A 27,136-nucleotide genomic window follows, 5' to 3' on the forward strand; every position below is an offset into this window, starting at 1 on the left:
CAGGGCCGGGGAGCAGCCCGCGGCCCCTGCCGGTGCCAGTGGGCGCCCGCCCGGGTCGGCGGGCCGGGGAGCTGGGGGCGCCCGCGGACCTCCCGGGCCGGGCGGGTCGGCGCCCGGTGCGTTGGGGCGCGGGTGGGGCCCGTGGGTGGGGAGCGGCGCGCCCAGCCCGGCTCCCCACTTGGTGGGGCTTAAAGAAGCCGGAACTGGAGCGAGGGTGGCTGGGTCCGACCGCCACAGACCCTGGCTAGTGGCGGGGTCTGCGTCCCAAGCTCGCGGACCGGGGGTCTAGAAGGGACGGGTGTGGGGGACGCGCGTCTGGATCTGGGTCTGGCATACCAGTCCCGGCTTGGTTCGGAGGGGGCCTGCCTGGGCCCACAGAGTGGGGGTCTGTCCCTAAAGATATGGAGCCTCAAAAATTGTTGGGGGGACTTGACTTTCAAAGAGGGTCTTGTGCACTTAAGGAGTCCCCGCGGTGGGGGAGGGTGGGACTGCGGGTGGGAGGCCCGAGGTGGGCAGCCCCTCCCAGGCACAGGCCCAGCCTGGGCTTCCCAGGCGCTGCCCCCCCCCACGTGCCCCCACCCCAGACAGCTGGGCTGTCTGCTGTCAGTTGCTGCCGGAGTTGGGGTTTTGATGGCTCCTACCAGTACGGACAGGTCCCTCCAGGGAGGAGGTGGGCTCCTCTGCCCCTCACCAGCCTGGGGCTGAGCTGGTCTGGCCTCACTGGAGCAGCTGGGTGGATTTCTTCCCTTTGGCCCTCTCAGGGTGTCACTAACTTGCTACTCTGTTGCCTGTTTAAGATGTAACTTATGTCTGTCCTCCTGCCTGAGCCCCCTCAAGGTGTCTTTTACAGGCAGACTTCTGTGACTGTCCCTGCTGGTTCAGCCCCCGCCAGGGGCAGGCGGCACATCAGGGCCTGGAGAAGAGGGTGCAGCCTTTGGGGCTGAGCGTTTACACTCCTGAGTCTGTCTGCACTGGGGCGGATCCAGGTCCCAGACTGAGGAGAAACCCCGTCCCTGCAAGAATCACAGGCCACCACCCGTCTGTCTTTGCCGTGTTTTCACCGAACTTCCTTGTTTATGCAGGGCCTTGCTGTTCCGTGAACTTGACAGGGCAAGAAGAGCCCAGAGGGCTTTGCAGGTGTGAGGCAGGTGGGCGGCCTGGGTGGCGGCAGGTGTCTGGCTGCTCCCTTCAGGGCTCCAGCTCCGGCTCTGCAGTCTATTGTCTGCCGCACGTGTGCGAGGCCGGCGGGGTGCCCAGGAGGCAGGCTCTGCGTGTGTCTGTCTGGCCTGTCTTGCCGGGCTGTGTTTAGGAGAGGTGACAAGGCAGAGCAGATGGGCGGGCCCCTGCGGCCTGCAGGCCCAGGCCTGGTCGGGGACAGGCTGCTGTGCAGGCCCGGAACCCGTGCAGGCGTCTGGGCGTCCAGTGCAGGCTCCTTCCTGGGCTCGAATTGGGCCATGAATCCGAGTTCAGAGGACGCTCTTTCTGCAGAATGCCGGATGCGACGGCCCCACCCCCACCCCACCTGGGAGTGTACTGACTATGCTGGGAACGTCGGGGATCAGTTTCTCTTCTGAAATCTGGGCTTTCTGAGCCCCGATAGTAATCTGACACGCTCCGCTCGGGGGAGGGAAGAAAACCTCCGTGACAAGCCAGTGGTGTGAAGATGGTTGTGTGTCTGCCACAGCTGTTTTGGGGACTCACGCTCTCTCCTGATTCGGTGGGTAGGCCTGCGGGCACGAGTGCACACACCACGTACAGGTGGAGAACTTGCCCAGGGTGATGGAAGTGCGTTCTGCCCCATCTTCCCACTTGTCCAAGGGACAGGTGATTCTGTGCGTGTGGCCACAGCCGAGAAACGGTGCAGACCCAGCTCCCGGTCCTCCCAGAGAGGCCTGGCCACCGCGAAGCTCTGGCCCCCGGGGCAAGGGCTGTAGAAGGGCCGAGGCGCTGGGGACGCACGGTACAGAAGGATGCTGGTCGTTTGACATGAGGGGAGCTGTCAGGTGCAGATGCCCCGCGGGGTCTGCGCTCAGGTGGGCGGAAGTGCCCACTGCTTGCAGGGTTGGCTGGGCAGCCCAGGTGCGCACTGTCGTGTGCTGGGGGCCAGGTGTTGGGTGGTGCAGGAGGACAGTGCCGTGGCCTCTGATGGTGACAGGCATGCTGCCCGGGATGTCCTTGTGCTGCTCGTGAGTGCCATGGAGAAGCAGAGGATCGTTCTTGGAGCCACATTTGCCTCATGACTTGCCGAACCTGCAGCTCAAGGAAACAGCGCGCAGCCTGAGGATGCAGTCCCTGGGCTGGTCAGCGTCCCTGAGGGTTTTCGGGCCTTGGCTGCTGGGCCCTGGCCGCGGCTGGGTAACTGTGGAGATGCGTGGGCACAGAGTAATGCTTCTCGGGGGCGGGATGGGGAGTGGACCTGGACTTCGGGTTGAGTTGTTCTCTTAGCATCGCAGTAGTTCCCAGCCAGGCCCTGGGGCATGTGCACGTGGCGTGAAGTTGCCTCGGGCTGGCATCTCAGCTAAGGGGAACGGGCACCAGCCGTGTCCTCAGGACCAGGGCCTGAGATGGGGGAGGAGGGGAGCGGCCCCAGCTTGGAGTTTCTGCCCAGTAAAGAAACTGGGGAATTGGCCAGCCAAGGCGAGGGATGTTGCAGGACCAACATGTGGGGCAGCTGGAGCTTCTTCAGGGACCGGCCAAGGGGGAATCGCTGTGACAAGGATTACAGACCTAAGGGTGCAGAGAGGGGGCTTGGGAAGTATGAGGCCAGGGCCTGGGGGTGGCCTGGGGCCATCAGAGCCTTGAGAGACAGCCCCTGCCACTCAGGACATGAGCGGTTGGCGGCTTAGAGGGACCTAGAATACCCTGAGGGCCTTTCTTGTAACTGTCAGAGCCACCCAGGCTGGGAGCAGATGCTTTGCTGGCCTCCCAGCCCGCCTCAGCCAGCTCTTCCCCCGGCCCGGCCTCCACGCTCTCCCAGCCCGCTGGCTCCTGCCTGGAGGTCCACGTCAGCCACCCAGCACTCCCTTTCTTGCCCCCCTAGTCCTGCTGCTGCCAGCAGCCAGCATGATCTTTAAAAAGATAAACCACATCGTGTAATTTGCCTGCTGAGAGGCCTTTGAGAATCACCCTGGGTCTCAGTAAGTCCGGGCCCTTTTCCAGGCCCCATAGGCCCAAGACACCCTGGCCCCTGTCCACCTCTCCCTGTCTCCTTGCTGGCAAGGATCTGGCCCCAGGCCCAGCTTTGCCTACCCCAGGGCCTTTGCACTTTCTCTACCCTCTACCGGCAGCCCTTCCCCAGATCAGCATGTGGTGGGTTCCATCTAATTCAGGTCTCAACTCAGATGTCACTTCCCTGAGACCCTCTCTTTCTGATCTAAAGTACCCATTGTAAAGTATTGAGGGTTGCTGAGTTTTGACTTCTCTTTATTTATCTGAAATGAACTCAATCTTGTGTTTGTTTAATTGAATGACTTAATATGGGAGGAAGCAGTTGGGCCACAGCCGGGCTCAAGGTGGATGCTGGTGGCAAATGTCATCTGTCACCCGTCACTGTTGCCTGAATGTCTGCTCAGGGCTCTGTTCCCCGGGCCTGGCACACAGTAGGTGCTCTACACTCGTGTGAGCACAAATGGAAAGTCGTGACACTGCCTTAACCCTGGCTCACCAGACCTGACCAGAGAGTTTCCCCCACGCCCTGGGGTGGGAAGGGCGTAGCTAGCGTGCAGCCGCTCCCCGAGGTCCGGTCGTTTCTGAGTTAGGAATGGAGCTCGCAGAGTGGCCTTACTTCGGGGGATGCCTGATGTTTTATTTGGTGAATGCAGGTGGACTGGCTGGCTCAGGTAGCCCCTCGGACCCTGGCTGAGATGAAGCAACCCCTGGAGGGGGATGTGGAGGCTCAACAATTGGACAGTCCCCTCGGGTAATACAGATTTTTAGAAAGCTTAAATGAGAACATAGGGAGGGCATCTGGGGGATACCCCCCCCTGCAGGCCGCGGGCCAGGCTGCCCTTTGGACCAGTCTGGGGTCACCTTCCCCTCGTCCAAGGCCCGGGGAGTTTGGACACCCAGTGTAGGCCGCAGGGTGCCTTCGGAGCCATCCCAGCCCAGGAAGAGCAGCCTCTGACAGAGCTCCCCCCAGCCCACCCCAGCCAGGAGGGAGCGGGGCCTTGAGTCGCGCAGGAGCTGCACTGAGAGCGCTCGGTGGCCCGTGCCTTTGTCCCTTCCCTCGCTGGCTGGGCGAGGAGCCCATTCTCAGCCCCTTCCACACCAGGACAGGCGCACAGCAGCCGAGGCACGGTGGTGGGATTGATGTGCCCGTCTGTTGGGGTGAATACGGCGCTCGAGGGGCGGGAATTGTTTAAAGGGCCAGGGGCGGGGAGGGGGCGGGGATCCGCGCCCCACTTCCTGGGTGCCAGCGGGATTTCTGTGCCCAACTACTGGGGGGAATATGACGACGGAGAATCAGTTAAAGGGTGTGCTGTTGTGGGTGCCATTCACCGGGTTGCGCCCCCCAGCCACAGGATGACGGGATTTTTAGCATCCCCGTCTACTGGGGTGAATGCGGTGTGGGGGTGGGGGTGCCTAAAAGGTCCCGAGTCCCACTCTCTGGGCTTCGGGCAGCCCCTGGCGGTGGGCACCCGAGCGGGAGTGGGAAGGCCAGATTCCCTCTTACAGGGTGAGCCTCGCTCCCCAGCCCCCTGCTGCGTCAGAAAGTCACCAAATCCTGCAGGATTCAGGCCAGAGTGGGCAGAGACAGGTGGGGCCCCTCGAGGCTGGGTGCAGACCTGGGGGCTGTAGGCAGGGAGGGGCTGGGCAGGGACGGGAGACCTGAAGGCCTGGCCAAGGGAGGAGCTGCAGGGATTCTTCACCCAGGCCAGGCCCACACGACAAGTCCCGAGATGGTTTCGCAGGCAAGCGTTGGGTAAGGATCGGACGTTGCCTGGGTGCCTGACGTAGCTCCTTAGCCCACCCCACAGCTGTCAGTCAAGGGTTTCCAGCTCCAGCCACCTTCTCCCCTGGCCTGGATAGTCCTGGGCCACCCCAGCCTGCCGTGGCCCTGGCCTTCCCCAGGTGCGGCATCCACGTGGACCCCGCCTCTGGGAGACCCTCCCCGCACCGCTCCAGCCCCCTCCTCTGTCCAGAACTCAGCCTTTGCTCCAGGCCGCCCTGAGCTGTCTCCTCCACGAGCAGAGCCCCAACTTTTGAAGGGGCAGCCAGTCCACGGGACGCAGTTAGCTTGTGTGTGGGCTTCTCCTTGTACCTGGGCCCCTTGAGCCTACTGTCCTCACGTGTAGAGCAGGGATCATGGCAGGTGGCATCCCCCAGCAGATGCCATCCGATGAGGTGCCTGGCCCAGGCCTGGGGGAGCTGGGGCACCTCCATCTCTGGTTCCCACTTTCTCACCCCCCGCACTCCCTACCAGCCAGCGCCTCGTGGGTCAGGACCAGACCTTGTTAGTCCAAGGCTGGGTGCTGTGGGCGGGAGCCCTGGGATTTAGCATTAAGGCTGAAAGATGAGCCACAGGTGTAGGCTGTAGACCCCCGGAGACCTGAGAGGTCCACGCCTAGCCCCCAGCTGACCTTTAGAACGTGCTCTGTCTCCTGGGCGAAAACTGACCCACAGAAAGGGCCCAGCTGAGCTCGGCGCTGAGTGTTTCATTCTCTGTGGCTTTGGAGCGTGTGCACACTCTGGCCTGTGCGCCCTCCCTCCCTGCCCTGGGCTGCCCCTCTGAACACAGGCCGGTGGTCTGTGGTCAGCCTGAGGGCTCATGGTGTCCACCAGGCTCCCATTAGAGAGGGAGGGAACAGGGTCCCGAGGATGGCAGAGTCATTGTGCTGTTCCTCACTGGGCCTCAGTTTCCCCATTTCTAAGGTATCCCCCATCCCTGACATTGCCCCCGGCCAGCAGGTCCCAGGCTGCTGCACACAGGCAGTGGCGGGGCTGGAGCTGGGAGGGAAGCTTGGGCATCAGAGCTCCCGTTCATTCCTGAGGCCGGGACTCACCAGGGCCTCCGTCCTCTGCCCCTGCTCCTCGAGCCGTCTCATATCTTGATAATTCACCCCAGGTTTTATGCAGAAAAACTTTCCGAAAATTTTTAAAAGTTTGAAAGCTGAGAATGTGATCGGAAATCTCTCTCCTCCTTCCTGCCTCCCTCTCTCACGCACCCACTTGCAAGCCCAAAGAGGTCTCCTGAGTGTCACTAAAGCTCGCTGCGTCCAGCTTCCGCGGTGCTGTGTCCGGAGGCAGGTCCTGCGCTGGAGAGAGTGCCCCACTTTCCCACGCAGCTCCCCCCACTTCCCTGCCGTCCCGGGGCCGGGATAGGGCTTTTCAGACCTAAAAAGCAGGTGCCCATGTGGGCAGCAGGCTTGTGGCGCTTTGTAGGGGCACATGGCATCCTCTTATCTCTGGGGCAGAGGAAGAGAGCAGCCAGCTTTGAAGGGAACCCTCAGCCACTCGGCGCCCACGCCGGCTTCCACTTTGGGCCTGGCTCCCGCAGGAGAGCACAGACTCCCTCTTGCTCCGAGACCTAGATTCTGCCTCTGAATGGCACACCTGTCCCCAAAGGACAGGTCCTCAAAGGGCAGGCTGGGCTGCCGGGAAGAGGCAGGTCACTTGGCAGCACGAGGCTGGGAGAGTTAGGGCGTGAAGACCTAGGAAGGTAAGAAGTCGGCCTCAGTGCAGAAACCAGAGGGTGAGGCCTCTGGGGACAGGGCTGGTTGCTGGTCCTGTCCGAGTGGCCACTGTGGGTCATCCTTGCTGGTGTGGCAGCCAGGCTCTCGTGGAGGGTCCCCAGAAGGGGGGACAGAGCTGTTCCCTATTGGTGACTGGCACCCGAGGGGCAGTCTGGGGTGCTTGGCCTGGGTGTGCTGCTGAGAGCATGTGGCTGCCGTGGCCAAGGCCACGGTGACCCCTGCCCTGCCTTCCCTGCCACGTGAGTGCCATCTGCGGGCTCTTCTATGGAGACCCTCCCTGGTGGTAGATGCCCACCAACAGCCAGCGCCCGTCCTCCCAGATCTTCCTGGGTGCTGCGAGCCTGGCGGGCTTGGCTGGTTCTTCTTTCATCTGAGCTACTCAGTCCTCAGCCAGCCAGGGCAGGGCCGCCCTCGTCTCTGCTCTCTGGGGTTGCAGGGTGCTCACTCTGAGTGATCTGGAGTGGCCCCCACACCCAGCACAGGGCTCACCTGGTGGCCCCTCAGACACGGAGCCACGCCGGCTGGGCTGTCCATCACCTGCGCCTCCGTCTTAGCAGATACCCTTCCCTGGCCTGGAAAGCCCTTCACCTGTCTGCATCTGGGCGCTGACTCGGTATCCCTGGCGGGGCCTGGCCCCTTGTGGCATGCAGTGACTGCCAGACGGCGCAGCCTTCCCGCGGGCTCCTGGGGCCGGCACCTTCCCCTGGAGCCCTGTCTCTTCTCGGTGGCCTGGCACGAGTCGGGCCTCATCCTACCTGCCCCTCCTTGCCTTTTATGTCCCAGGGTCTCTCTGCTCCGGGCCCCACTCCCTTAGATCCGGTGGGCAAAGCCCACTTTTCCCGCCCACTTGCTTGGGAAGTGTCACTTGTGTCTTCCCTCGGGGCCCGCGAGCTGCTGTGTTTGGTTTGGGTGTTTTGCAGGAGGATCCTTAGCTCAGGACACCCTGGGCCGTGATGCCGTTTCCGTTTGATCCCTGGAGCAAGCAGGTTTGAGTCCTGCAAAGGTGCTCCTCACTTTCCAACCTGCATGAGTTGGGGGCTTCCTGCCCATGGGGTCCCTGTGGGGTTGCCCATCTGACCTCGTGGATGCCAAGTGAAGTGGTAGTTAGTTAGATCGTGGGCTCGGCAATCGGCAACAGGGCGGGGATCCCTGGGCAAGTCCATTAAGCTCCAGGCCTCAGTTTCCCCGTCTGTCAAATGGGTCATTGAGGTGCTGGGGATGCTGCGAGGACGTGGCAGGAGCATGGCCAGGCCCACGGCGGGTGGCAGCCTCAGCCAGCCCGCGGCCTGTGTGGGGGAAGCGTGTGCTGTCAGAGCGGGGAGCGACCACCTCCTGTCATTGGTGAAAATTGTGATGAATAATTATTGGGAAAGGTTTAAACATAACAGAACCAATCCCAGCCTTGTCACGGTCCTAGCACTCGGCCGTATTTGCTTCAAGCTTATTTCTAGGGCCACCGGTTGCCGTGCAGCGGAGGGCCTGGCGCGCCGTCCCTGAGCCTCTGGTCCTGCTCCTGCCCCAGGGAGCCCATCCTGGGTTTCCAAGTGAACATTCCCGGCGGCCGCTGTGCCTTACTATATATGGATGAATCCGTAAACACCCACGGCTCCCTTGGCGCGAGTCACAGACGTCACGTGACCGCCGAGGTTCCGCTCACGGCCTCTCTCTTTCCCATCGTTTCAGTCCTAGGGAAGTTTCTAACAGTAATCCGTAGCTTTCTGCGATCTCTTTTTACCTATGTGGTTCCAGATTCCTTGTTCATTTTCCTCACTTTGCATACATAAATCACAGTTTATTTGCATCCCGTAGAAGGACATTCCGGTTGTTTCCATTCGATCCCTGAGCAAGTTCTGCATTCAGGTCTCCTTGGGCACGGGTGAGGGACGTCCCCTGGGGTACTGGCCTCGCGTGGGGTCCCGGGGCCCAAGGGGTTGCACGTCAGCAGCCCAGCTGGATGTGGCCAAGTCCCTCCTGCAGTCAGTCGCTGACTGTCCTGGCCTCGGGGGCCCCACTGTGTCTGCCTGGCTGTTGTCCGGAAAGGAGGCAGCTCTCTGCTCTCTCTTCCCTGCCCACCCGCTTGCCTCAGAACAGGGCTGCAGGAGCAACAGTTGCCCCCTCCAGGGGCACACGATGAAAAGATGCTTGGCAGGGCCCCCCAGGGGGCTCTCAGCAGCCAACGTGTTTTGTTAATTAAAAATGAAAGGCTGGGTGCGGGCAGCTCTCCCAGCACTTTGGGAGGCCGAGGCGGGAGGATCACTTGAGGCCAGGAGTTTGAGACCAGCCTGGGAAAGATAGTGAGATCCCTGTCTCTACAAAGAAAAAAGAAAAATTCAAAATTCAGGCAGTGTGGTGGCACACACCTGTGCTCCCAGCGACTCAGGCAGCTGCAGTGGGAGGATCGTTTGGGCCCGGAAGTTGGAGGCTGCATGGAGCTGCGATCACGCTGCTGCACTCCAGCCCAGGCAACGCAGCAAGACCTGTCTCAAAAACAGACAGAAATATATATGGGCTTGAACCTGAGGCTACGGGAACCCGGGAGGGTGGGGTCGGAGCCAGTGACAGCGCGGCAGCCCGCACGTTGAAGACGCGCATTGCGTAGCGCCTCGCCGTGCCAGAGACGGGGCTCAGGCTTGCCGCGGCCGAGTCCCAGGCTGACGGTGTTTCCACGCAGTCGGGTTAAGTGGAAGCAGAACCGTTGGCGTGATGGTGACTGCCCCAGCCATCTGGTCCCTCTGGGCGTGGGCGCAGAGTGCCGTTGGTGAAGCTGGGGCGCCAGCTGGGAAGTGGCTGAGTCTGCCAGGCTGAGCCGGTGTCCTTCCTGGGAGAGGAACCTCGTGGCACTTCCAGGTGAGGCCAGGGAGAAGTCCTCTTCTGCCACAGGTGCTCGGGGCTGTCCTGCCCATGCAGGGAGGCCTTGCTGCGTGGACGCGCTGGTCTGCGCGCTGCCGCGGTAGAGCATCCAGACGGGCAGCTTCACCCACAGACGCTTGCTCCATCGGTCTGAGACCAAGGTGTCGCCGGGCTGCTTCCTCCCAGGCCTCTCTCCTTGGCTTGCCGACGGCGTCTTCTCCCCGTGTCCTCACGTGGCCGTCCCTCTGTGCGTGACTGTGTCCTGACCTCCTCTTCTCATGAGGACACCAGTGCTATGGATCAGGGCCACCCTCGTGGCCTCATTTCTACATAATCTCCTCTGTAAAGACCCATCTCCAAACACAGTCACGTTCTACAGTGCTGGGGGTTAGGGCTGCAACACATGGATTTGGGGGGACACAGTTCAGCCCTAACGGTGGGCAGGGGAGTGGCCAGACCACCCGTGGGCCCCAGCACAGCGGAAAGCCTCGTCGGTGGATTCTGTTTTTATTTCCCGGGTGCAGGATTTTGCTGTGATCAGAGCCCTCCGCGCCTGAGCGTGTGTGGAAATGTTGGAGGATCTCACCCCTTTCAGTCTTGACTGTTTTGTGGCTGCCCAGGGAGCCCTGGCCCGGCGGGGACCTGGGTGAGCTTAGAGACCCACGCTCAGGGGGCGAAGCATCACAGAGGCACGCACCCCCCCCCCCCGGGCCTCGTGCAGTCGCGCTGTCTCACCTGCGGGGCGGGTCACCGGGCGCATTTCCGCCCACAGGGCCACACTCCTGAGAGATCTGCGGGCTGGGGCACGCTAGCCCCCCGTCACCTGTGCCCTCCAGCTCAGTCCAGCAGACACCCCCACCGTGGTCCTCTGGACACCGAACGTGGCCTTTCCTCCCAGGGCGGGTGGGGAAAGGGGGTGTACGCCGGCGGCCTGTTGGCTTTACTGCCCGCGTGGTTCCGGGTGTGGACCTTGCTGTGTGCAGAGACGCCGACCAGCACGCCTGGCCGGGCCGCCTCACCCAGGCTGTGCCTTTGGGGAGCCTCTGCTCTCGGGAGCTCTGCTGAGAACAAGCGCGGCCAAAAAGGAAAAGAAAGACTTTTCCGAGCCGCCGTAGTGGACGCCCGGCCAAGTGGGTCACTCGGGTGTTTTCCCGACTTGGGGCTGTGCCCCCTGCCCCTCCCCGCCGGCAGCTCGATCTCGGTTTGACGAAGGGCCGCTGGCAATAACCGTCCTCCCTCCCTGTTCGTCATTTTTAAGTTGTTTTCTCTCTAGCGTGCAAAGAACGTGCCGTCTGTCTCTGGTGGCTGCCCGTTCTCCGGGCAGCCCTGTTCACCTTTCCCGGGGCCTCGGCCCCAACGCGGGTGCTGGCCTTGTCGCCCTGGAGCCACCTGTTGGGGCTGGGGGGCTTTCCCAGACAAGGGCGGCTCATCCCACTAACGGGCAGATCGTTGGCAGCATTCACCGTGTCCCATCGAGATCTTCCCAAAGTGTGTTTGACGCAACCTTAAGGTATAAATGAGAGAGAGTTTAGCCCTTTTCCTGGTGACGTGGGTCATTACAACAATTAATTTTGATAATGATTAAAATTTATTGAGGGTTTTTAAATGATTTATCTCCTTTAATCCTTAAAACAACCCTGTGCCTTAAGTTCTATTATTATCATCCCCATTTTACAGATGGGGACACTGAGGCCCAGAGTAGGGAAGAGACCTGCCTAGGGCCCCCACCAGTGCCTGACCAGCTCACCTCGGGGACCCCGGGACACTGCTGCCCAGAGGGTGTTGACTGTGGGATGTTGGTCCCTCTGCTAAATGCCTGACTCCTCCTCTTCAACTTCTTGCTGGGGGACTGTCAATTATCATTTCCTTTTTTAAAAAACCTCATTTCTCCTTCTAGTCCACTGTTGTCTAGGAAACCAGATGGATAAGATCGTTAGACGTGTGTGCAAACCAGGAGCGGGCGGTGCTGCGGGAGGCCTGGGATCCGTCAGTGGTTGTGAGCAAGACCTCTCTTTTGGGTATTTTATGGTGTTTAATTCGGCTGTTTAGAGACGATTTTTCCTTTCCGTGTTCATGACTGTTCAAAATCCAGTGTGGAACATAATACTCTTGACAACAGGCGGCGTGTACTGCGCGCTCACGCACACCCAGCCCTGCCTTTGGGTCTTGCAGGCATCTGCCCTGTTCAACTGAGGTGCCGTTTCCAGTTGCAGAGCCGGGGCTTGGGGGCGTCGCCAGCAAGCAGAGCCCAGGCCAGACCAGAGCCCACAAAGCCCTTGGGGTCAGCAGCGGCTGCTACAGATAAGTTCTATGGGTGGGGGGAGGCTGCAGATGAAGAGATTTAAAAGACAAAGGTTTCAAATGGGCAGGAGTTCATGTAGCGCCCTCTGGTGCTGAAACCCCAGGACCACCAAACCCAAAGGGGAAGGGGCGAGTCTGCGGGGCCGCCTGGGCCGTGGCTCCTCTTTCTGGGCCTGTGTTCGTCTAGAACAGCCCAGGAAGCTGAGCGTTCCTGCGGCCTTCTGTACTTGCGTTCTATTTTACAACCAAAGGAGTTCGGAAAAGAAGCCCACAGGCCCACTCTACTGCTCTGGGGGGACCCTGGGAAGAGGGACCCCTGAAAACCGAGGCCTGGAGGGCCCCAAGGAGGGGCCCCCACACAGCAGCCCAGGCATCTTCAGGATAGCTTTCGGAGTCTGCAGAGCACTTTGCAAGCCCGGCTCTGTCCAATGCCATCTAGCCCTGTTATTTTAAAACTTGGTTCTTTAAATCAACTTGCTTATTTTTACTTAAGTGTGTTCATACCTAAAAGACTCTAAATTATCGCTGCGGTTGTGAAACCAGCATTACCTGCGATGAACAGCACCACGGACAGGGAGCTCTGGCTGCATTTTAGCCCATGCGAACTCACGCTGTCTGCTGTGGGCCGTGTGCCCAAGGCCGCCTGCCTCCCTTAAACAGGGAGATAAGTGGGAAGGAGGCACCGGACTCTTGTCCCTTAAGATAATTGGGAGAATGGAAAGAGAATCGAAAAGGGCCGACGGTGGCTAAGGCCACCCCAGAAGCAGGGGTGATGTGTACACCCCCAGCCTGGGTCTAGAGGCAGGGAGGGGCTTCGGTGCCTGATTCTGGGGGATCTGAGGACACCCCTCTTGGGATAGCTCAGAGGAACAGGTGGCTGTCGGGGCTGGGGGGCCTGCCACACGGAAGCAGGAGAAGATGGCCCCAGCACTGGGGCCTCCCGGGTCCCCTGCGCAGTGTTGCTGCGTTGCCTGGAGACCCTCCCCAGGGGCGTCTGCCCAGTCACTGGCTGTTCTCCAAGGAGCCACAGCTTTCTCTCTTGGATTTACGCCACGTGGTGTGTCCCACCGGGACCAGCCTTTTGTGCCATGTAGGAAAAAAAAGGGGTGTGAGGCTTCACCTCCAGCCGCCTGGCTTTTTATGGGGGGCGAGGGCAGGGGAAGGTGTGGACGGGCCCCCAGATGGGGAGCAGGGAAGACAGGCAGGCCGGGCGACCCCCTTGTTCCCCTGCTACGTGCAGCAGGGCTCTCCTGCAGCCTCGTCCGTGCCCAGGGCCCGAGGGGCCCCCTGCATGTCCCTGAGGGCTGAGGAAGGTGCCTCCACCCACCTCCCTCAGCCTCTTCCCTGCCCCGGCTCTGAATCCAGTGCGCGAGTCCCGGGGCTGCCGTAAGGAATGAGCACAAACTGGGTGCTTAAAAGAGCAGAGACGCACCCTCCCACGTCCCCGAGCCAGAAGTCTGCAGTCGGGGCTCCAGGGAGGGTCCTTCCTTGCCGCTCCAGCTCCGGGGGCTGCCGCCTTCCTCGGCGGTGGCAGCATCACCCCAACCCCTGCCTCCGACTTCACGTCACTTTCTCTGTGTCTGTGTCTCTTCTTTGTCCCTTGTAAGGACACCAGTCATGGACTTAGGGTCCCCCACTCCTGCATGCCTGAGTCTTAACTTGCTTACATCCACAGAGACCCTCTTCTCCAAAGAAGTTTAAGCTCACGAGCTGGGCTCCGCTTGCCCAGTTGACTGGAACCGGTGGGACGACAAGGGGTGGTGTTCTGGGGTGCAGGGGGGTGACATCCCAGGCATAGGGGGTGACATCCCAGGTGCAGGGGGTGACATCCCAGGCGTAGGGGGTGACATCCCAGGTGCAGGGGGTGACATCCCAGGCATAGGGGGTGACATCCCAGGCACAGGGGGTGACATCCCAGGCATAGGGGGTGACATCCCAGTCATAGGGGGTGACATCCCAGGCATAGGGGGTGACACCCAGGTGCAGGTGCTTCCCGATCAGGGTCTCGTTCCATCTCCCCTGTAGGCCTCGGCGCAGGGCCCGGGGGCAGAGGGCTGCTTTCTTTTACAGATGAGAATGTTGAGGCCCCCCAGTTGGTGGTTGGCAGGGAATGAACTCTGGGTGTGGCTTTTGGGGAGACCCTCCATGGGAGGAGATGTGTCCTGCTTCCCCGTGGAGGAATGTTTGTCCAGGGAGTGCTCCTGACACCCACCCTGCCAGGCACAGCCCACTGGCGTCTGCGTCCGTGGGCCGGGAAACCTTGGTCCTCGGCTTCCTGACCCTGAGTCGTGAGCAGGCCCCTCCCGGCCCGTGGCTCCTGCATCTGCTAACGAGGCCGGCCTGGCCTGGGCCAGTTGGACGTGCCCATCTGGGGCCTGGGTCATTGCTCCCTGTGGGGCGGCTGCCAGGTTCCTGCCTGGGCCGTGAGGCTCTCAGCCTGATCCCAGGCCCCAGAGGACAGCCCGGGAGAGAAGAGCTGTGATTGCATCAGACGTGTTTACCTGGGAACCAAAAAACAGTCTTTAAAAAGAGCTATCTTGAAAAAGAAAGAGGAAAAAAGCACTGTTGGTCCCCTCGCCCCACCCCTCTTGGGACTCAGGCTTCTGAGGGCAACTGCTCACTGCCTTTCCGTAGCCGAGGCAGCCTCCACACACGGTCCTCAGCCCGTAGCCTCCCCTGGCCGGGCAGGGGCCACACAGGCAGCGGCCACACAAGCAGCGGAAACAGCAGCCGATTGGGTTCAGATGCCCAGGGCGCCCTGACTTGCTTTGTGTGTGTGCACGTGTGTGCCTGGGTGGGGGTCGTGTGCATGCATATGTGCACACGTGTGTCTCTGTGCGTGTGTCTGGGGAAGGGCAGTGAGCAGTCAGGGTGGAAGAGGATGAATGCAGAGCCGTCATCCTGCTGCCCTGTGTTGGCACCTGGTGCAGAGGTGACCACAGCTGGCCCTCGTGCCCCAGGCCACCTGGTGCCTACCAGGGCAGTGCCTGCCCTTGACAGGCCCGTGAGAGGAGGGTCGTTTGACGATCAAAGAGGAAGGAAGGACAGGCCTGGGGGCTGCCGTGCCTTGGGGAGCACCTGTGTGCTGTCCTGATGGGACCCGACTCCTGGGACCCCGTGGGAACCAAATGAGATCAAAGGAGATCGCGGCTGGGTGAGGCTGCCGTGGGCACCTGGTGGAAGTGTCTGCCACTGCCGCCGCCACTGCTGTTGTTTGACGCATGAACTGTCCCCGCGGGCTGCAGGGCCGGCGGCATCCCTTCCACGGACGCGAGCTTGTCCGGGGAGTACTTGCCGCCTGCCTCGCCTGAGCCCAGCACATGGCGGATCTCGCCCCTCTCTGGGCTCCGGACAGGATGGGGCGCTTGGAGGAGTGTTCCCCCAAGAGGTGGCTGTGCCCCCACGCCCGTAGGAATCCAGGACAGCACCTGGGGCCCTGGCTCGGGTCCTGTGCCGCATGCCGGCCTTGGGGCTCCCAGGGAGGTGGTGTAGTCCTGCTGGGGGCCGTTTCGAGTCTGACGCACCCTGGACAGCTGGGGGAGCCATCCTGCCAAGGCTGGAAGCCTCCGGAAAGGACCTATTGCTGAGACACAGGGCTGGAGGGTCCCGGAGGGGGCTTTGAAGATGGGTGACTAGAGGTGGCTCTGCGACGGGCTGGGTGGGAGGCCAGGGCTGGGGTGGTTCCGAGCCGCTGGAGGTCTGTGTCCTCGGGAGGCCGCAACCCACCGAGGGGACCCCGCCGGCCCCTGGGGGTCACGGCAGCGGGCACCTGGCTATGCCCTGCTAATTCTGAATCCCAGTCGCCTTGTCTTTTACCCGCTTTTATCTCGTGCTGGTTACTTGGTTCTTCACCTGTTAGAGGCCGCTTATCCTGCTGGCTGTCACCTTTGCAGTCTTAACAACTCCCAGCCTCACTTGGAGAATGTGACTCTAATGTTTGGCTAATTTCCTGTCTTGCTTTAAGGCTGTTACGAAATTCTCCCTTTAAAACTCCTCCCAGTTGGTTTTCCCTGCTCCACTTTGACTTTGCGCCTTCCAGAGAAAGCTTCAGCCTCTCCTGTTTGGCTTTGTGTTATAGAAAGTGTCAATCACTATGAAAGCAGGGAGGACGGAGGGCCGAGCCCCCACCGTGCCGTCACGGAGGCCGGTCCCGGACGGCACCCCTCTGCTGGGCAGCTGCTGTAGCGGGCTCTGTGCACACCTCCCCTCCGCCTCCTTTCTGCCTGTTCTGTCACCTGCCATCATGGCTGGAGGCTTCCCCAGGTGGGGGTGGGGGCTCCTCAAGTTCACATGACAACTGTCACACAGGGACCCACCTGCCAACATTGGATAGCAAGAGTGGGGAAGGTTCTAGAAGGTTCTGCCCCAGATGTGCCTTGTGACCTTGGTGAGTGCCAGGTGGGTCCACCCGCTTTCCCAAGAGATGCCCAAGAGAGACGGCAGGGGCTGCTCCTTGCGCATCCCCCTTCCTGCCCGGCTTCCGCTGCCTGCAGTGGGTGACGCCCAGATGACGCACGTCGTCCCCCCAGCCCCGTCTCTCCCTGCCCGAGGAGTGCTCTGAAGGTGGAGGCTGCGGGAGGGGCCTGAGCCCGCAAAACCTACATGGCCTCAGCAGGGAGAAGTCCAGGTGACCCCTCCCCTGCACAGGAGATGAGAACCAGGCAGATGCGGGTGCAGGAGGGTGAGGCCGGCGGAGCAGCACACAGCAGGTACTCAGTGGGTGTGCCTGGTGCTGGGTCAGGCCGCAGGGGTCGGCCACACGAGGTTCTCACAGCCCAGGACTGACCACTGTGGGGGTGCAGGTGAGAGAGCAGCCCGTCCACCCACTGCGCGGAGGGTCTGGGGCGGCCGCTCAGGGTGGGTGAAATCGTCTCTGTTCTAGGGGTGAGGGATCCCCTCCCTCCCCGACTCACTTGTATGAGCCCCCTCTGGGTAGAGGGAGCAGGAGGTAGGGACACTTTGGAAGGTGGACCTGTCCCAGGGTCGGGGGAAGGGGCTGGCTTGGCTCCTAGAGGGGCCTGTTACCGCTGGGCCTGGGATGGGGTCATTCGTTTCTCCCTGCACCTCAGCTTCCCCATCTGTAAAATGGGAGCCGAATGCTTGAGCTAACTCTGACCTCCTGGGACAGCAAACAGGGAGTGGGGAGGGCTCTGGGCTCTTGGAGGGGGCAGGGTGGGGGGGCAGGAGGCGGGGGCCTCCCGGCTGTATGGACCAGCAGCGTCTCTTGGACCAGCCAGGCATCCTGCTCCCTCCAGGTGCGGGCAGCCCCCTAGACTTTGGGGTGCTGCCGGGGGCCCAGCACCTCCCGCCCTGGGCAAGGTAGGAGCCGGGGCCTGCACTGAGCAGCCGCGTGGCCCTGGGCACGAGCTCACTCTCGGGCCTCAGTCGCTGCACTTGTAAAAGAGAAAGTGGGAAAATGAAACGTTTGAAGTCTTGGGGTCTTGTATGCTTCCAAGACGTAGGACCCTTCCAGCCCCTGGACTGGGAGGGGGCAGAGGAGGGGGTGGTGTTCTGCCCACGCCCCCCTGCCAACTCCGGCAGTGCCCCGTGCCTGGGGAGGGTTGGGCACATGCGCAGGACAGTCGTACCTGGGCAGACCCATCACGCAGGGGCCAGTTTGCAGTTCATGGAAGGAGTCACCGTCAAGGCCAGTGATACCAGGTCCCCCAGCCACTCCGTGCCACTCAGGTTGGAATAAACCCCTTAATCCCATTTCCTGAACACCTTGGCGAGCCTGTCATTGCGGCGACGTGTGAGAGTGACCCGGGGCCCTCCTGGCGGGGCCGAGGAGGCCGTGGGGCTGGACCTGAGTGCTGGGTGGGAGGGGTTTCTGGGGTCCAGTCCCCCTGGCGCAGATTTGCATGAAGGGTGCTGGACCTGTCGGGCCATCGTCAGGTGAGCAGGAAGCGCCTGGTCAGGAGGGACGTTCTGCAACATCTGGGCGGTCACCACTCGGGTTGTGTTCCGCCTCCTGAGGGTCCTCGGTGGGGCCACAGCCGGGCCTCGCGGACCCGAAGGCTCAGCCGAGGACGCTGGGACACTGCTCCCCTGGGCACGGGGCCGGGCTGGGTGCACGGACAGGATGAGGCTGGCAGAGCCGAGGGGCCCTGGAGCCGTGTTAGGCTCAGCGGGGAGCAGAGGGACGACTCCTGGGCCACCGTGCGGCTGCTCCCCGGCCCAGAAGAGGAGAGATCAGAGGCGTTAGGAAAGGACTGTGCACCCGATTCCCAGACTCTGAAGCTGGGTGGGTGCAAAGGAAGAAACTGCAGAATTGTGCTAAGTGGACTTGTCCCTGGAAGTTTGTCACGTACTTTAAATAATTGGTTCTTGGTTTGAGTTCAGTTATTTCGACCAGACTTCAGCATGCTCAGCTCTACTCGGCCCTCCCGGGCTGGAACGTGGACACCAACCAGAGAGCACAGGAGACAGGAGGCGGCTGGTGCTACGTGCAGGAACAGGGAGAGGAGAGGGTAGGAAGATGGTGGCGCTGGGCGGTGTGAGGACCCTGAGCTCCGCCGGGGCTGGGACAGGCTGCAGCGTAATCACCGCCGGAGTCCACCAGCCCAGGTCCCCTGGGCCACTGAGGGCCTGGGCGTGGACGGCGAACCCCAGTGTCTCTGGGTCCGTGGCCCTGGGGAGGTCGCTGTGGTCCCCAGCTCCGTCTGGAGCTCACCCCTCAGCCCCCTTCCGAGAGAGGGTTTTGACGCTCCCAGGGGAACGTCAGACGCCCGCACGAGCGCCTCCCAGACACCGGAACGACGTCTGACCACGTCTGGGCACCCTGTGGCCCAGTGAAGTCCGCACATAAAACCGGTGGAGCCCGGTGCCCGGTGCAAATCCCACCTCCCCGTTCGGCAGCTGTGTTACTTCAGGCAGGTTCCTCACCCTCTCTGCGCCTCCCTGCCCTCCTCACGGGGTGATGACGGTGCCGTCTGCCGGCGCGGCGAGGAGTCAGTGGCCGATGGGGGCAAAGCGCTCACCATAGGGCCTGAACCAAGGCTTCGCTGGCTGGCTCTGCTTCTGTCATTAGAATTGTTTTTGTTCTTGTTTTCGGGGCCTCTCTGCACGAGGCATGGGCCGGCTTCCCCGCCCCAACGGGGTGTGCCCAGGGTCCCACATGCCAGGCCGTGTCTCCTGCGGTTTGTGACCACTGACCACTGACCCTTGACAGATGGAGCTGGGGAGAGAGTGACTCCGGGCGTCTGTCTCCAGCAGCCACCTGGCCCCAGTGCCCACGGGCAGGGCCGGTTCCGTGGCTCTCACACGTGTGGACTGAGCATGGAACACAGCTGCGTCATGCGTGGGCAGGTGGGGTTAGGCTCCTGGCCTCTCCGCGGCTCCCCCAGTGCTGGGCCAGCCTGGGCTCGCTGCAGCCAGGGGCCGGCTCAGCCCCAGGACTCGAGAGGCTGCCCCAGGCGCCCCCAGGTCCCAGGCAGGGGCTGGGATGGGAGGCGGTGTGGGCAGCAGGTGACCTTTTTTGATCTCTCTGGTCTCCAAAATAAGGTGCCTATGGCCAGTCCTGGACTGATGTGAGCCGAGGAGGGAGACGGTCACCAGGTGGACGGAGGGCGCTGAGACGCACAGAGCTGACCCCAGCAGTCTGCCCAGGGAGGCTCCACTGCACTGGTCCCCTCCCTCCTTCTGAGGGCTCCACTTCTGTTAATACAGCCCAAGATGGTGGCTGCTATTTGGGGGACCCTGGCCGGGTGTTCCTCTGCAGAGGGAGATCCTTGGCAGAGGCACAGCTTGGCGGCCCCCGGTGGGAGCCCACTCCCACGTTGCGCAGCTGAGCAGTGCACACGGGTCGCAGTGAGTGTTCTCGCGAGACTGCTCCGAGAGCAGGGCGGCCACCCCTGCAGGCCTGGCCGGAACTGCAGGGACGGGCTCCCGTCAAGAGTCCTTGGCTGTTACCCAAGCGCAGTGGCACCACCCGCAGGCCAGGCCGTTAGGGTCCCACCCAGCTTCCACCTTCGGCCTCAGTGACTAGGCACACCCCAGGAGCTTGTGTTCCCTGGGGTGTGGGGCTGGGCCTCGCTGCGGCTCTGCCTGGGGGCAGCAGGGCAGGCTGGCTGCCTGGGAGAAGGGAGGCCCGGATGGGGCAGCGGGGCCTGGACCTGGGGTCCGGGAGCCCAGAGAGGGGCGCTGAGGGGCAGAGAGAGAGGAAGGGAGGCCGGACGGCATCCTCAGGAGCCTATGGCAGTGACTTCTCCCCCAAATCAAGGCCTCCCTGGGGCGGGGGCATGGCCAGGGCCAGGGGAAGGGCTACCTGCGGGCAGGCTGGGTGCCTGGGCTGCCCTCTGCCCACCGCACCGGGGGCCGCTCCCCTCTGCCTGTGCCGGGGCGGGTGCGGCACCAGCACTGGGTCTGCCCCTCCAGTGCTGCTCCTTCCCACCTCCCCCTGCAGGTTGCAGGTGGCCCCACAGGTGCTGGTGACAGCACTGTCTGGACCTTCAGAGCTGATGCCCCAGGGCCCCGGCCCCACCCGCCTGCCCTGCAGCGGCCTGCTGGCCTCCGCTCCCCTGCGCTGCCCTGCCTGGTTCTCAGGCCACTCAGCGCCAGCCTTGGGTCCACTGTCTGACGCCCACCCAGGGTGCCCTGACCACCAGCTGTGGGAGGTCCCCACGGAGGCCGCAGTGGGGTAGACTGAGGCTGGAGGGTCCTGGGGTAGGGTCTGGGCTCCTCTGCCCATCGGCGCCGACCTGGGGAACAGCCGTCCTGCTGGGGAGGGAGGAGACCTCCTCCAGGCCCACGGCCGCGTGCTCTGCCTTGTCTCTCCCTGGCTTTTCAGCCGTGTGTCCCCAGGTGGCCGCAGCCCAGCCACTTGTCCATCTGTCCCCCACCCAAGCAGGCAGCGGCCTGCCAGGCACAGGAGCCCGAGTGGGACAGCCGGCAAGGGGTGATACCGGCACCCCGGGAGAGCCCCCCAGTGTGCCGAGGGCCTTTGGGACAGAGGCCGGGCCCACAGCACAGTGCGAGTGTCTCCTCCAGAGTGGGTGTCCCGTCACCTCCGGGAGCCCAGGTCCACGTCCTGTTTCAGTTGTGGACAGTGAGGCTCATGTGGCAGGTCCGAGGGTGGGTGAGGGCCCCAGCTGGCCCCTGCCTCCAGGTGCCACCCCTCCTCTACCCGCCGCACCCCACCTGTCCCCTCCGTCCACATCGAGAGACTGGCCCGGGCTGCAGTTTGCACCTGAAATCAAAGTCTCCTCTCGGTTGGGCTGGGCGGGCAGGGTCTGGGGGAACCACACCTGGCCCGGCCCCCATGGTGGCCTGTAGTCTTCCGCAGGGGAAGTGGCGAGTGGCTGTGCCCGGGCCAGTGGTCACAGCGGGGAGGGACAGCACCGAGCCTGCAGCGGCCCAGTGTTGGTCAGGAGGTGGCAGGACAGGCACAGGGGGCCGGGCTGGGCCTGGTGGCTGAATCAGCCCAGAGAGCACCAGGCAGGGCTCGAGGCTGCGCCCTGGGCCAGGCAGGCCACTTCCTGCCCCTCCTGAGGCTCGGCCACGCTGAGGTCGCGTCTGGGGGAGGCCCAGCCCCCAGCTCCCCAAGCCGGGAGCCTTCCCGTCTTCCTTTCTGGGCCGCCCTCAGCCGTCTCCAAAGTGCGAAGGGGACTCAGGCCTGGAGCTGTGCTCCCTTGAGGAGACCCTGAGCACGGCTTGAGCCACGACCCTCAGGCTGGTCACTTCCCTCCGGGGCCTGGGTTTCCAGAATGTGACGAAACCTGTTCCCCGCCCCGAAACCTGTTCCCCGCCCCGTGCGGGTGTTACAGGAATCACGTCATGCTGGCAGCATGTGCAGAGGGCCTGGGGGGCTCCAGGGTCTGTCAGCGCAGCGACGCACGGGGAAAGCCCCTGGCCACAGCCCGGGGCGCAGCTCGCGTGCCGGGCACTCTGACGAGGCCGCTGCTCGCGTGGGGGCTGCGCACGCTGCCCAAATTGAGTCCTAGGCGGCCGTCCAGCCTGGGGACAGCAGCCTGGCATGTTCCTGGTCCCTCGTGCTGATGTCTGCTCTCAGGGAGGGCAGCGGTTGCTGGGACAGGGCATGTGGTGGTCTCCCTGGGGTGACTTGGGGGTCTGGGTGGCTTCCTCTCAGCACGGTCCTCATGGTCAGCGGCCTTGGGACCTTAGCAAGTGTCTGGAATGCAAGTGTATGGTGTTGCCGTGATGGCTGCTGTCCTTTGACTGAGGGCTGCCGCCTTTCCTTGGGACCTGCCGACCTGTCTGTCAGGTGTTCGGAGAGCCGAGCACGTGGGGTTACGTGGCTTCATCCCTGAGCTTGTCTGTGATTCCCGAGTGTTTCCCCCCACAGCCGTCTGGTCTCGGCAGGCGTGTTGGTGCAGGCGTGTCGGTGCTGGAGGCTGCCTGCACACCCCTGCTTTTCCGGCCCTGTTAGTTGATGGAGCACCCGGCGGCCAAGCCTCTTCGCCCCTCCCGGGACGCTCGCCCGCCTGCCTGCGGCACGGCTGCGCCCAGCCCTGTCTTGCCGGGCCGTGGGTGAGAAGCTGCCGTGGCACCGTGGGCGCTGGGATGGGCTCACACCCGCCCCTGCAGGCACCTTCCCCAGGGCCCCTGTGGGCCTGTGACTTCACCTCCCCGCTCAGAGTCCGCCCCGTTCCCAAACGGGCTGCGAGAAGACTGTGGCTGGCTGAGGTCATGCATTCGCGGCGGGGCTGGGCCCTTCCCCAGCGCTGTGTGGTCCCCAGACCTCTGCAGACGATGAGAGGAGCTTGGTGCAGGTGGGATGGGGCGTGAGTCCAGGACTCTGCTGGCCTCCCAGTTGCCCAGAGGCGAGCGTCCTCAGGGATGCAGGGTTGGCCAGGGCGGGGCCTGACCTGTGCCCCCCGCTGCCTGGGCTCTGAGCCAGCACCACGTGGCACCCGTCGCCCCCCATTTGGGGGACCCTCATGCCCAGATGGGAAGTGGAAGTGCCTGCTCAGGCCTGCACAGGGTGGGGGCCCACTGACTCCCACCCTCTCTCCCCAGCTCCAGGTGGCCGTGCACCTCGGCAGGGCAGGAGGAATTGGGGAGCCCAAGCAAGGGGACCAGGAGGTGCCTGTGGTCAGTGGAAGGGTGGTCAAACAGTGGCTCCTGGGCACGGGGCAGCGGGGGGACCCTGCTGTGGGCAGGGCTGCCCCCAGGTGGGACCACCTGACTGTGTCTTGGCGGCAGCCTCAGCAGAACAGCAGTCGCTGCAGGACACTGTTGGCCTCTGACAGTGCCTGAGAGACCCGTGGCCCGTGAGCCCTGAGCACTCTCAGCCCTGGGCACAGACGGGTGCAGAGCCGGCCTGCAGGAGCGTGCTGGGGAGGGGCGTCCATCGCTGCCTTGCCCGTCAGCCACAGCCGTGCCCCGATGAGGCCTCAAGAGCGGCCTCTGCCCAGCTGCCAGGGGTCTGGCTCTCTGTCCCTCTACTCCAGGCCCTGCGGGACATTCCCTGGCCCTCAGCAGCTCTGGCCTCTTCCAAGTCCCCTTCCAACGGGGAGCTGATTTGTTCTGGACATTCAGCTTCGGCCCAGCACAGCGGGGTCCAGAGGAGCTCGAGCAGGCGAAAAACCAGCCAGCTGTGAGCCCTGCGGCGGAAGCCCAGCCCAGCAGGGGCGGTCCCACGTGGACCCAAGGGAGACAGGGTGGGGGGGTGCGCAGGCCCCAGGAGACGGCGTGTCACTGGCTCATGAGGACAGGGACCAGCGCAGGGGTCTCATTGGCAAAGGGGCTGGATCTTCGAGGAAAGGAGAAGGGCCTCCCGCACAGGGTCTGGCCAGGGCTGGGGCGGAGAGGAGAGGCGGGCTTCTCCCGCCGACCCCTCCAGCCTGGCAGGATTGCCCTCCCCAGGCCCCGCAGGCCCCTGCCCACACCATGCCCGCCTCTGGATGACCGGGCTCGCCCCCACCGCACCCCGGGTCCCAGCAAACCTCTGGAGGGATCCGCCTGGGATGTGAGCCAGCCCCCTGAGGCAGCCCTGCTCGGAGCCAGGTTCTTCCTGCGGACAGCCAGTCTCCACTGGAAGCCCAAGCACTAGTTGCTCCCTTTCCGAACGGGTGGGCCCGGCCTCTCCCTTCTTCCTGAGAGGCCCCTCGAGGTCTGACTTTGGGCAAAGTAACAACTGACAAGAGCGGCCGGGCCAGGCGGCCGCGTGGGAGACAGGGGCGGTGGCCTGCCCTGCCCCCCCCCGCACCTTCCCAGGCCGAGGAGTAAGGTGCCCCTGCTCCGTCTCCCAGGTCTACCCCAGCAATAGAACAAAACCCGGTGGCCCCCAAGGCAGGGGCACCCATGTCTCCGGCACTGGGGAGGCCGGTTGCTGGCCGAGGCAGCAAACCATGGGCCCTGGCGGGACAGCAGGAGGCCATCCTGGTCCCACTTCAGTGACCAGCAGGAGGGCCCGCAGGTGCCATGAGAAAGCTTCAGGCTTCCAGGAGTGGAAGCTGACAGCACCTGTTGTCTTGGCGGAGGAGGCTGGTGTAGACGGGGTGTCCCAGCACCTCTGCTGGGACAGGGGGTCCGGGGCTTGCTCGTGGCCTGCGCTGTTTCCTGCTGAGCTCACGCCCTGCAGCCCCTCCCCCTCCCAGGCCAGGGTGGGGCAGGGCGGCCACACATCCAGTGACCCCCAATGCCACCCCTTCCTCAGCCACCCCTTGCCCCCTGCCCCTGGCTCTGGGCTGGGGCCGCCCAGGCAGAAACATGACCTTGCAGACCGGCACCACCTGTGGCTTCCCCCCAGCCCTGCGCGTGTGCAGGCGTGTCCACACGTGTGCTGTGCCGTGGACGTCTCGCCGAGTGTGGGGCACTCTAGGGTTCCTTCCTCCCAGGCTCCGGCAGCGTCCCCTCCTGCGCTTGGACTTTAGCATCGCCAGGGCCAAGTAAGGCCTCAGCAGACTAGACGGGGCGTCGTGCCTGGCGCTGTGGGCTGGGACCGGCTGGGTGCAGATGAGCACCGAGGCACTGGGGGACCCAGGGTGGCAGTGCTGCTGGCATCGGGGTCATGGAGGCCGATAAATGACCCCCGAGTTGGCCTCAGACGGGCAGAATCCAGGGCCCAGAGAGGCCACCTGCCCCCGGGGGTGTCCCAGCAGGCAGTGCGGGGCGGGGGAGGGCGGGGAGTGCAGCCCTTTGGAGTTGCGCAGCGTGAGGGGCCCCAGTCTCTGCCTCCTCAGCCAGCCACCTCCCTCCCCTCCTTCCCTCCCCTCAGCGGGGGCTCCCACGGTGGAGGGGGCACTGTGCTCCCTGGGCCTGACGCCTTCTCTGCAAATAATAACCCTGACGTGGTACCGTATGTCACACCTGGCGTGGCAGAGGGCCAGGGGATGGGAACCTCACCAGGGTGACAGTGGAAATCAGCCCCAAAACTAACCCTGGTCACCTCTGTGGGGACCTGCCCCTGACTTGGAGATTTGGAGTGGGGGCAGGGAGGCAGAGGACGCCCCAGGGCATCTGCTCCGGGCGCCTTCGCTGGGGAACACCCCTGCACAGCCCAGCCCCTACCCTGGAGCCACATGGCAGCCCGTGTGCGTGTGTGTGTGTCTCTGTGGGTGCTGGGACAGAGCCGTGAGCATGTTAGACGTTGACCACCCTCTTACCCACAGCTTGCACCTGGTGAAGAGAAGCGAGTTCACAAAGAAGAACGAAATACAGGCCGGGTGCAGTGGCTCATGCCTATAATGCCAGCACTCTGGGAGGCCAAGGTGGGAGGATCACTTGAGGCCAGGATTTCAAGACTAGCCTCGGCAACATATCGGGACTTTGTCTCTACAAAAAATTTAAAAATTAGCAGGGCATCGTGCTGTGCGCCTGTAGTCCCAGCTACTCAGGAGGCTGAGGCAGGAGGATCACTTGAGCCCAGGAATTGGAGGTTCCGGTGAGCTGTGATGATGCCACTGCACTCCAGCCTGAGTTGACAGAGTGAGACCCTGTCTCAAAAAAAAAGAAAAATAATAAAGCAACACGAAGGAGAGCTCTTGGAGAACTCCAAGCGCTATGTGGAGAATTTGCCCTGTGCCAGCCGGCAGGAGGGCCAAGCCCCTGGGAAGTGACATTTAAGCCAAGTGTGGAATTTGAGAGGGACCCGGCCACGCGGAGACGTGGGCGAGCGCGTTCCTGGCAGGGAGCAGGCCAGCGCAGAGGCCCTGCAGTGGGGATGGGCTTGGCATTAGGGGGAACATAAAGGGGCCAGTGTGGCTGGAGCAGAGTGGGTGAGGTGGGGGCCTGGGCGACAGGACCAAGGAGATGAGACGAGATTTGTTCTAAATGCCGTGAGGGGCCCTGGGGAGATGTGACCCAGATCTACCTTCAAATGAACAAAGCAAGCCCCCGAGGGGACTGGGGACCATGGGGCCTGCAGCAGGCCCCTGCTGGGGCATCAGGAAGACCGAGGCAGGTGGTGTCTTCAGGAGACTGGCTGACCGCGAGCCCTCCCCGTCCGAGCAGTCTGGGGTGTCTGCAGGGCCCGGCCCTGGGCGCACAGAGCAGCGGTCGCTGGCACACGCCTGCATGGCACTCGGTCAGTGGGGGTCTGTCCCCGACCAGCAGTGTCGTGGTTGGAGACCGCCTCTGGGGGGTCGCGTGAGGGTGAATTGGGAAGAAGGGGGCGGTCTGCTGGACAGGTTCGTGCAGGGAGGGAAGAGGGGAAGGAGGGGGGTAGATGGGTAAGTGCGTGGATGGGAGGGAGGGCGTACGGCGTGCGGGTCGTGCACGGTGGAGCTCACACACTGACGAGTCTCGCTGGTCATCAGCGCAGCTGGGAGAGGGCATGGGGGGCCTGAGAAGAACGGTGGCCGAGACCCCCGTGCCTACCAGGTGGAGCCGGGGCAGATGGCCAGGCGGGGCAGCAGAGGCTGGGTCATGCAGGCCAGAGCCCCGGCCCCTGCCCCGGAGGCTCCAGGTGAGGGAGTGTCGTGCCTGTGTCCGGCCCCCCCCAACACTGCCAGGTACAGCCCAGGCTCCCTGTGGATTTGGAGGGCAGGATCGCATCTGACTCACCTTGGCTGCTCCTGGCCTGAGCCACGCCTGGGCAGGCAGGACCACCCAGGCTCCCTCCCTGCAGGGGGTGGCTGAGTCAGGCTGTGACCGTGGGAGGGCAGACGCCCAGCAGCGGGTTGCAGGATGGGTCCGATTTGGCTCGAGGACAGGCACTGCCAATTGTTAGCTGTGCGACCTGGGCCCAAAACCTCACCCTCTCTGAAACCAGCTTCCCTGTCTGTAGGTGACAAAGATAATGAGCTGATCCAGGTGCCCGGTGGCATGACAATGATTAGGAAGGGAGGGACCAGCCCCACCCAGCTGCAGCCTTAGAGCCCTTCGCTCTG

The 27,136-nt window shown here is 63.3% G+C and overlaps 1 protein-coding gene across 1 annotated transcript in view; it reads left to right on the forward strand.

Annotated features, from left to right (window-relative positions):
- Positions 1–27,136, forward strand: part of OSBPL5 (oxysterol binding protein-like 5) — a 57,337-nt gene that overhangs the window by 215 nt on the left and 29,986 nt on the right.

This window comes from Propithecus coquereli, unplaced genomic scaffold, assembly GCF_000956105.1.
Source record: "Propithecus coquereli isolate 6110/MARCELLA unplaced genomic scaffold, Pcoq_1.0 Scaffold120, whole genome shotgun sequence".
Taxonomy (NCBI): domain Eukaryota; kingdom Metazoa; phylum Chordata; class Mammalia; order Primates; family Indriidae; genus Propithecus; species Propithecus coquereli.